The 9,513-nt window shown below is 38.7% G+C and overlaps 1 pseudogene; it reads left to right on the forward strand.

Moving 5' to 3' along the window:
* Positions 1 to 6,576: 6,576 nt before the first annotated feature.
* LOC101835668 lies at positions 6,577 to 7,155 on the forward strand (annotated as a pseudogene).
* The last annotated feature ends 2,358 nt before the right edge of the window (positions 7,156 to 9,513 follow it).

Below are 9,513 nucleotides of genomic sequence, written 5' to 3' on the forward strand. Positions count from 1 at the left end.
AACATCCTCAATCTGAGGATGCTCAGGACCAGCAGCGGGTGCTGTATGCTCAATTATCGCCAGGAAACAAACTGTACTAACTGTAAGAAACATCTGGAGACTGAGGCAGTCCTCTGAGACCCTAAGGTTTCCTGTCCTGACCTCAAATAATTGCCAAGACCACACAATACATGTGATACAGCTAATGTGACTAGACTCTGAGTGTGAATTCAGCAAAAATTCTTTGTCAAGTAATATTGCACATACAAGTTCTAGTGATTCCATGGGAACCTTATTGGAAGGACAAACATCCATTGGACATGCATGTAAATCACTTTGAAGCAAAAACCCCTCAGGCTGCAAAGTTTCCTCCTGTGTACAGACACTTGGGAATCAGGGTGGCTGTTCCATAGGAGGCTGGGAGGAGATCTATCCCACCATCCAAAAACACCACTCCTGTGCTTATTCTCAAATGATTCTCCATCTTAATAGAGATGGAGCCATGGTCATTGCAGTTCTATTCATAATAACCAGAATAGAAGCATCATAGATGTCTTTGAGTAGAAAATAGGTAAAGAAAATATGATACAATCACTGTAAACCCTTAGATCTACAGCCATAAAATGCCTACAGGACAGTGTGATACAATAGTTTTCAAAAATTGAGGAATGAATCAACCAATCTCAGATTAGATTTAAGCCTCACTTCATGTGACAGAATGAATCTTAACACTATGTTGGGCAAGAACCTAAGAATAGACTGGAGAAATCTACAATCATGACATGCTGATGCAATAGTATTAAAAACATGTGGAATGAATAAATCAACCAATATCAGATTATGGTTAAAGAATGTAATTTTATGGTCATGTTATGGAATCATTCTGACACTGTGTTGGCCAAGAACCTAAGATTAGATGGGTGGATCATGGGAAAATATTCCTGTTGTCCTGAAGGAAGTATCAATAAAAAATCCAAGTAATTCTGCTAAATGCATAGAACAGTGTTTCATGCATTCATTATTAGAGAACCTCCTGCAATATTGGGGAATGCAGAGACAAGCAGGAGAATGTGCCAAAAGTGAATGACCTAGGAACATTCAATATAATGTCTCCTTCAAATCTGTCTCCATAGAGCGTAGGGAACCCTCAAAAGATGATGCTCTTGGATTATAAATTTAATATGGATTGGAGATCACCAAGGAGACAAACAGGACTAATGCAGATATGAGCTGCCTGATGTTGTAATTTAAGAAGAGAGGCACTGGAGTGAAATATGCCATGCCACAGGGATAAAGGAGAGATTTTTTTAGAGAAAAGGAGAATAGAAATGGAGAGACAAGCTCCAGATTCAGCAGCAGCAGGAGACAGGAGAAAGAAAGAGGGGTAGAGAAAGGAAGGAGGGAGAGAGAGTTAAAGAGGAGAACAGATTGTGGGAGACAGAGTAAGAGAGAGATAAGGATTGGAAGTGGGCAGGGCCCCTTTATAAGGGAAAATAGTGTAATGCACAGATAGTGCTCTTAGTGGCTGCAGCTGAGAGCAATTTCTGTCAGTTCCCTAAGGACAGGCCAGTACAGATGCCCATATATTAACAACTGAGATTCTATGACAGCATTACAGTGTCTTCACAGGCATAAACCAGATGGAGTTGTGATGCTCACAAGGGAAGTGGACAGAAGCTATCTCCAATTGATAACTTATTTACAAAGAAAAAATACTTTCTGAATGTGTCACACTGGGTATATAAACTACTCTTAAGGAAGGGCTCATGCCTATAAGTACAAAAGAAAATGAACTCAGTGATATTTTATATATTCTTTGTCTCATAATGTTTGTTAGGATATTTTTCCTCCTACACGATATATATACATATATATACATATGTATATATATCTACTTTTGTGACTCCCAAATGGACAAATTATAGAGCGTGAAAGATCAATTTGCACTCAACCATAAATGTGTTGTCTTAAGTAAAGTTTCTCCTCAGGACTCAGAGACAGATGCAGGAAAATACATAGAAAGATTTAAGACCCACAGGTAGTCCAAGGTTACAGTCTCAAACACAATAACACTGGTGCACACATGAACTCACTAGACTGTGGAAGTAAACACAGGACTTGCACAGGTTCAAGGCACATTGGGATTCTAATAACTCTGAGGGGGAACTGGACATGGACACTCAATCCTAAACCAGAAACTATTTGCAATTGTTACTTAAATGCAAAGGAAAAATAATATACTTCAGTAGAAAGTCACTAACTGTATTAAACGCACTTCGCAGCAGTTCTTATGCTGAAGACCAAAACAAAACAAGCAAAATTGTATTTTTGCATGTTTTGTGCTGCAGATAACTTAATTAGGCATTTTTGTCTTCTTAGTTTTTGTTTGCATATTTTCATTTCTGATTTTGTTTTGGGTGCTTTTGTGTTTTTGTATGTGTGTATCTGAGAGAGAGAGACAGACAGACAGACAGACAGAGAGAGAGAGAGAGAGAGAGAGAGAGAGAGAGAGAGAGAGAGAGAGGTTTTTATTCTTGTGGTATTTTCTTGTGACGGGACATAGTATTACTGGGGGAAAACATAAATTATAACTACAGTGTAATGCTTAAAAACTACTTCATCACTAAAGAAAATTTAGAATCCACCCTTCAAAAATCATTTATTGATTTTTTTGATAAATTATGACAGAGAGGATAGACCTAATATGTTAATTTATGTATCTGTGATGTGCACAAACAACCTGTTTGGAGTGTTACCTTCAATTTCTTGCCTATTGCTGACTGCACTATGGATTTCTGTCTTCCTGCACTGATAATAGTGCGGTAGGTTATATGGAAATTTCTATATGTTTCACTGCTCATTTGTTTTTCAGAACACGTATAGCGTCATCAGAGATACATGGTCCTTTCCAGAGTTAATCAAACATAGACACAGTCAGGCAGGTCTTTGTTTCTTACAGCGAAGATGATATTTCAATTTCCATTAGCTTATTGGTTGTTATCCTATGTTACATCATAAAAAATTATTCATTGCCCATATGTCTCATGTATTACTGGTGTCACTTCCAGTTATCCCACATGACATCATCAAGACTGTCTTTGTGTCCCATGTATCTGCTGTAATTCTGATGTCATTTCCAGGGCAGGAATCTAAGGTTTGGACTCTTCCTACAGTTGGTTCATTTTCACTTTCGCTAAGTAGAGCTGTGTCTCATTATCCATTCTTGGAAACAGAGGCCTGCTTCAATTCTAAAATAAAAAAAATTCAATTTCTTATTCTCCCACGGCCTCTGATGCATTAATAGTTACTCATTTATATCAATGTACTCTACTGTACACCTGTTCTGTGAGTCCTTTTTCTCTCTAGTCTTTATTGTGAAATCTCATCTCTCTTTAGTTATTATAAACAGCAGGAGCCCATTTCAGCATCATAGGAACAAATATCATGCACACAAAACCATACACAGTGTGCAACATATATTGTTCATGTGAGATTGACTTCACCAACCATTCTTTGTAACAAACCCGGATTACATAAGGCAGTCAAAGTACTCACATACAGAAATGGAATATTGAGTACCATGAGACACTGAAAACATTTCATTGAAGGCGAAACAGTATACGATTGAAATGCATTTGGCTTGTGTTTACACTTCCTATATCAAAACAAATCCATCTATGCCTTAGCATGCAGCATATTTTATGGGTTATTATGTGTGCCTACAAGTCACACAGGTGCATGCATATGGACAAACACGTGTGTTACACATACAGTGGTATTGTTTCCACTAAGTCTTTGGAGCTGGTGGTGGATTATTCAGCGCACAGCTGTCATTCACTAAGCTATACAAAGTCTGAAAATCAGTACCTATGAGTTGACATGACTAGGAGGATGCTGAGCTTGGGGAAATTAGATCCAGAGAGAACACAGCCATCATTTCTACCCAGGAAGATTGACAAAAAAGGAAGGAACAATCCCTTCTAAGTCTTTATATAGAAATGTACAGCCAACCCATGAAACAGATGCTCAGTTAGCAAGCAGATTCAACCACAGTCCAAACTTCCCTAAATTCTTGTCACTTCTCAAATTTGAAAATACTTTTGAGAGTTGGGAACATATCTGCATATACCACATTTATTCATATTCCAGGTGTTGTTAGTTTTCTGTCCGAAGTGTACCGGGAGGTTAGGAAATTGCTTTATAAAGCAGTTGTGGGTCCTGCATATCATGTGTGCTTCTCTGGTTACTCCCTTCATCACAAGTGGCCACTGCTAAAGCTACATTTAACAGTTTCTAGAGAAAGGACAAAGTTCATGGAGAAAGACTTTGAGGCATAACTCCTCATCCATACTTGAAATATCTGCTCAGCATCACTAGGCACATTACCAAGAAGTATTGTGCCTGGTGATGCTGAGCATCAAAGTGAGGGTCTTTGTATGAGAACATATACAACCCTGTTCTCAGAAGCAGCAGGTGGCACTGTGGATCCATCAATTTCTAGAAAATAAGGGGCAGCAGAAGCAGGTAATGATGCCAAGTGCTGAGGAGATTTCAAGAAACTCTGGGCATTTCATTGACATTCTCAGTATATTCAGAGACCATGGTGTAGTGACAATTGAGATATCCAAGCCAGAACATGAGAGATGTTATTTGTTAAATAAAATCCATAATGAGGCCACCAAAATCTACAGCTGCTGGATAGGACAATAGTTCACAAAAGAATTATCGGAAAATATTAAGGGTATTTGAGCTTCAGGACCATGAGCAACATTTTGAGAAAACTGTCCCAATTAATGCAAGTGGTGTGCACATTTCTACTGATCACTGCTGTGGAACTGACAGCAGCATCCAAAGCTCTGTCCCAGGATGGCCAAAGTAACTCCTCTGCATCACAAACCTGCTTGACTATAAGGAGGTGCAGATGACCACTGAACCCTTGAAGCATGATTCACTTTAATGAACATGGATGTGGTGACTGAATTCTCACTGGGATGGAAGAACTCTGTCCACACAGGTTCTGGGGTGAAAGAGGGAGAAAGGGCAAAAAGCTAGAAATCCATGTGTGATATAATCAAGGAAAGCTCTTGCTCACTTTCATATTCATTTCACCAGATATACACATACTGTAATCCTAATATTGCATTAATTAAGGAGTTAAGCTAACAATATCTATGTGTATTCTCAAAGGTCGCAGAATTTTGTGAATTATAAGAAGTTGATGTCTCCATTGTATTTAAGTAGGTGAGCACTCTTTTCCATTACCTATGATAGTCATCAGAATCCCCTGGATTGGAGTATGAAATGCAGCTTTAGACAGAGATTGTGAAATGTCCAGATAAAACCATCCAGCAACCTGAATTATAGGGATGATTCTTTCTCTAAAAGTAGAAGAGGTGAACTTATGTTATAAGACTTTACACATAAACTAAATGCATATTTGGTTGATGTTCTACTCCATGCATATCTTGAATCCAGTTATTCACATAATCAATAAATACCATGCTCTCCTCACAGGAATCATATAACAGTACAATCATTTTCAATCCAAGTGCTTGGGAATTTCTAAAGATGAATTGGTTGTTACAGTTTATCTAACACATATTCTCACTAAAGTGATTTTCACCTCACATGCCACAGTGATAAATAGGAAGACCAAGACATTCCTACAGCACTGATGGGAAACATTAAATAGAATCTCAAGTTGGCTATATCTGAGTTCTGGAAATTTGAATGTAAGGAATTAGTTCAGAGAAATTGTATAAGGGCATGATGAACTCTAATACAACTTTACAATAGTTTTTTCTAATTTTAAGCCTTTATTGGAGAGGGAGAGTTAATCTGCATTTACATAAGGTTGTTGGATTATATTCTGCATTTTAATTTTTATACTGCATTTCCACACTTGTCCTCATTTTCCCCTTGGAACCAAAAATAATTCTAGTACCTCTGAAAATTTTAGGAAAATGACTATATCTACTGCAGCTCATGTCACAGAATTAAGACAGAATACCACAGTTTTATGTCCTCCATAAACAAGGTGTCTGAAACACAACATCAATTTTCATGCTTAGTAATGAAGTTCTTTCTTCGGAAGAGTTTGTTGCCTACCTCCCTACATTTCTGGAATCAGTGAATCTTGCATCTCTGACCCTTTGTTCCCTTCCCCAAAGTTGACATCCAATGGAGGATGTCCCACTGGATATATATTTCTCTTATTTGTTGATGTATAAGACACTGTTTCGTCAATAGAGGAGGGAAGATAGATGAGACTAGCAATCGAGGAGAACTCTGGGAAAGGTAGGCAGCAAGAGGTCACAGAGAGATTCAATGTACACCCTAATGTTACACCCCCAGCATCTGCACAGACCTGAGGGAATGGTAAGGATGCAATTCCTCAGACAGGGCTAGGATTTGGATCTCAGCATCCTTTGCCTGACTCAAGTGTCCTCAACCAATTCCTTCTTCAGCTGTACTAGGTCCATATTTAAAGAAATTCTCTGCTCATGAATATGCAAATCACATGAGTCTATGGTTGTAAATACCGGGATGTCCACATCATTAACAACATATGTTCAGTGTCCTTATCCAGTCCTCACCATGGAATGGAGCTGCATTACTTTCTTCCTGGTATCAGTAATTACAGGTAAGTTATTTCCAATTCCAAACATGAGGATTACGCAGGACTAAGGTGACAGTGACAGTGACATCCACTCTGCATTTCTCTTCACAGGTGTTCATTCCCAGGTCCAGCTGCAGCAGTCTGGTCCTGAACTGGGGAAACCTGGCGCCTCAGTGAAGCTGTCCTGCTAGACTTCAGGATACACTTTCACAGGTTACTATATTTCCTGGGTAAATCAGAAGCCTGGAGAAGGCCTGGAGTGGATTGGAAGTATTTATCCTGGAAATGGTGATACTAGCTACAATCAGAAGTTCCAGGGCAAGGCCACACTGACTGCAGACAAATCCTCCAGCACAGCCTACATGGAGCTCAGCAGCCTGACATCTGAGGACTCTGTAGTCTATTACTGTGCAAGAGACACAATGTTGCAACCACATCCTAATTGTGACAGAAACCGTGGAGGATCAGTAAGCTGCCCTGGGACTGAGATGACAGAGAAGATAATCTTGGGTGTTTACTCAGAAATATTCAGTCTGAGTGTTCCTTTGTCACTTTAACCATTATTACCAGTTTCTCCCATGATGCTGGTTTAGGATGCCCCAGTGTACACCATACCTTGAAAATCTGTTCACCATTGACCACATCTATTGACACGTTTATTCATTAATAAAACAATAAAATTGAAAATTGTGATGATGCATTATGGTAAAACTATCTCCAGATGTCATGTGACTGAGACTTTTTGGTATATCTTTTAAAAAATCTGAAATATTAATTTGACCAGTAAAGTCCAAATAATAACATCTGGGTAAACAAATTTATTTATATAATCTGAAAGTTTATATGACATCAGGGGTATCGTTAACTGTGTGTTGTTCAGCTGAAGTTCCAGTCTCTTAGGATGTGATACATCTATCAAAATGCATTGCCACACAAGTATAATTCCGGTAAGTTTTTCAAATGCATTATTACATTACTTTTCACAAAAATCATTAGCCAAATCACAGTATGTACAATGTGGTATTTTCTTAGATCATACATTAGTCCCTGGTCCCATATTTACTTGCTTCCCAGTTTCAGTTACCTGCCTCACATCCTCAAGTCTTTATAGAACATGGACCTGTACTGATACACCATCAATAGTCAGAGGCCATTGGATACCTGCTGGTCAACTTTGTCCTACAGATTGTTTGAATTTTGCTCTGGTAGAGTACTTGTAGACACTATTAATTAAGCTCATCATCAGTGGTCACTGCTATAGTCAGATACAACAACACCAAAAGAAAAAAGACTGGGTTTCATGAATCTGGAAAAAACTGAGGAGCAGTTCCCCATTTATCCTTGAAATATCTACTCAACATACCCAAAGACGATGAAGAAAGAAGGAAGAGACATAGTTTTGGCACTCTATGTGAGCCCAGAGTCAAATTTATAATAGTGGATTCTCCAAATCAGCAGGGAGCACTGTAGATCCACCAGTCCCTAAGAAATAAATGATAGCTGAAGTTGATAAAAAAAAGTTGTGCACTTGACTGGACAGTGGTGTTACACAGCTTTAATCCCAGAACTCAGGAATCAGAGGCAGGAAGATCTCTGTGAGTTCTAGACCAGCCTGGTCTACAAGAGCTAGTTCCAGTACAGCCTCCAAAACCACAGTGAAACCCTGTTTCAAAAAACCAAAAATAAAAAATAAAAAAAGAAAGTTGTGCACTGGGGACATTCCAACAGCCTGTGTGGATTTCATTGCCAACACCATTATACTCAGAGACTGTGGTGTAGATAGGTGAGAAACTCTGCAACCAAATGGCTCCATCTGCTTCCCTCTTGGAACAGTTGGTGAATGTTATTCATGATATTGAATTTAGAACAAAACAGACAGTAGTCAGCCGACGCTCCATAGTATATATTTTTGTTTTAATATTTGTAGCAAGAACTCATATTTAGCTGACATAAAAACCAAATTATACAGAAATTAATTGGCTTTTTTCATTCCTGGAAGCATCTTACAATCCTTCATGAATGAAAACCTTCAACTCCTAGAAAGCTTTATTAACACAAGCTCTGTTACAGAATAAGAGGACAATGGACCTGGAATAGGAGAGAGACAGAGTCAGAAAAAGAAAGAAAGAGAGAGACAGACAGACAGGATGAGAGAGAGAGAGAGAGAGAGACAGAGAGAGTTGCCTAAGGACATATACTTCCACCCATGAGGAATCTTGTCAAAGAACTGTCCTTTCCTCCCCCAACTGGAGGATAGGACATTGATTTACTTACAGTGTGAATTTGCTTGGTTTCTACTGACTTCTAAATGTAAAATATTTTATATAGCTGTTCACTGATCTATGAGTACTAAGTTGCTGCCTCCTCCTCATTCGGTTGATTTTGTATCTGAATGTGTCATATTGATATCGACACTACAGGTGAGGAGAAGACTTACTGTGTTTCTCTGACCTCAGGTGCTCTGCCCCAGTTGTAGCCTGATGAAGGCAGGATAGACCCTACTCTCTACTGGTATTATTTTTATTATTTTATATTGGCAACTTCTATAGTTGGATTCTACTGAAAACAGGGAGGATCCCCACTTTGAGAGGGACACTGAAAGTAATATTGGCACAATATGAAATCTATCTCTGAAACATTTAATCAGTATCTTACAGTAAAAAGGCATTTATCTCTACAGCTGAACTTTGTGAGTACTGAAGTTGCAGGGATGTGTTACTACACAAAGGAGACAGTGCAGATTTAGTGTAAGCAATGACAAACCAACCTGTATGGGAGCTCATAACCAGTAGGGGGCTCAGTTGGGCCAAGAATCCACAGTAGAAAGATGAGGTTGACATGGAGGGGAGTCTGTATCTTCTGTGTTTTCCTTTCTTGAGTCTACAAGCTGATATATACCTGTTATGATTGATGTG

This window comes from Mesocricetus auratus, unplaced genomic scaffold, assembly GCF_017639785.1.
Source record: "Mesocricetus auratus isolate SY011 unplaced genomic scaffold, BCM_Maur_2.0 Super-Scaffold_15014, whole genome shotgun sequence".
Taxonomy (NCBI): domain Eukaryota; kingdom Metazoa; phylum Chordata; class Mammalia; order Rodentia; family Cricetidae; genus Mesocricetus; species Mesocricetus auratus.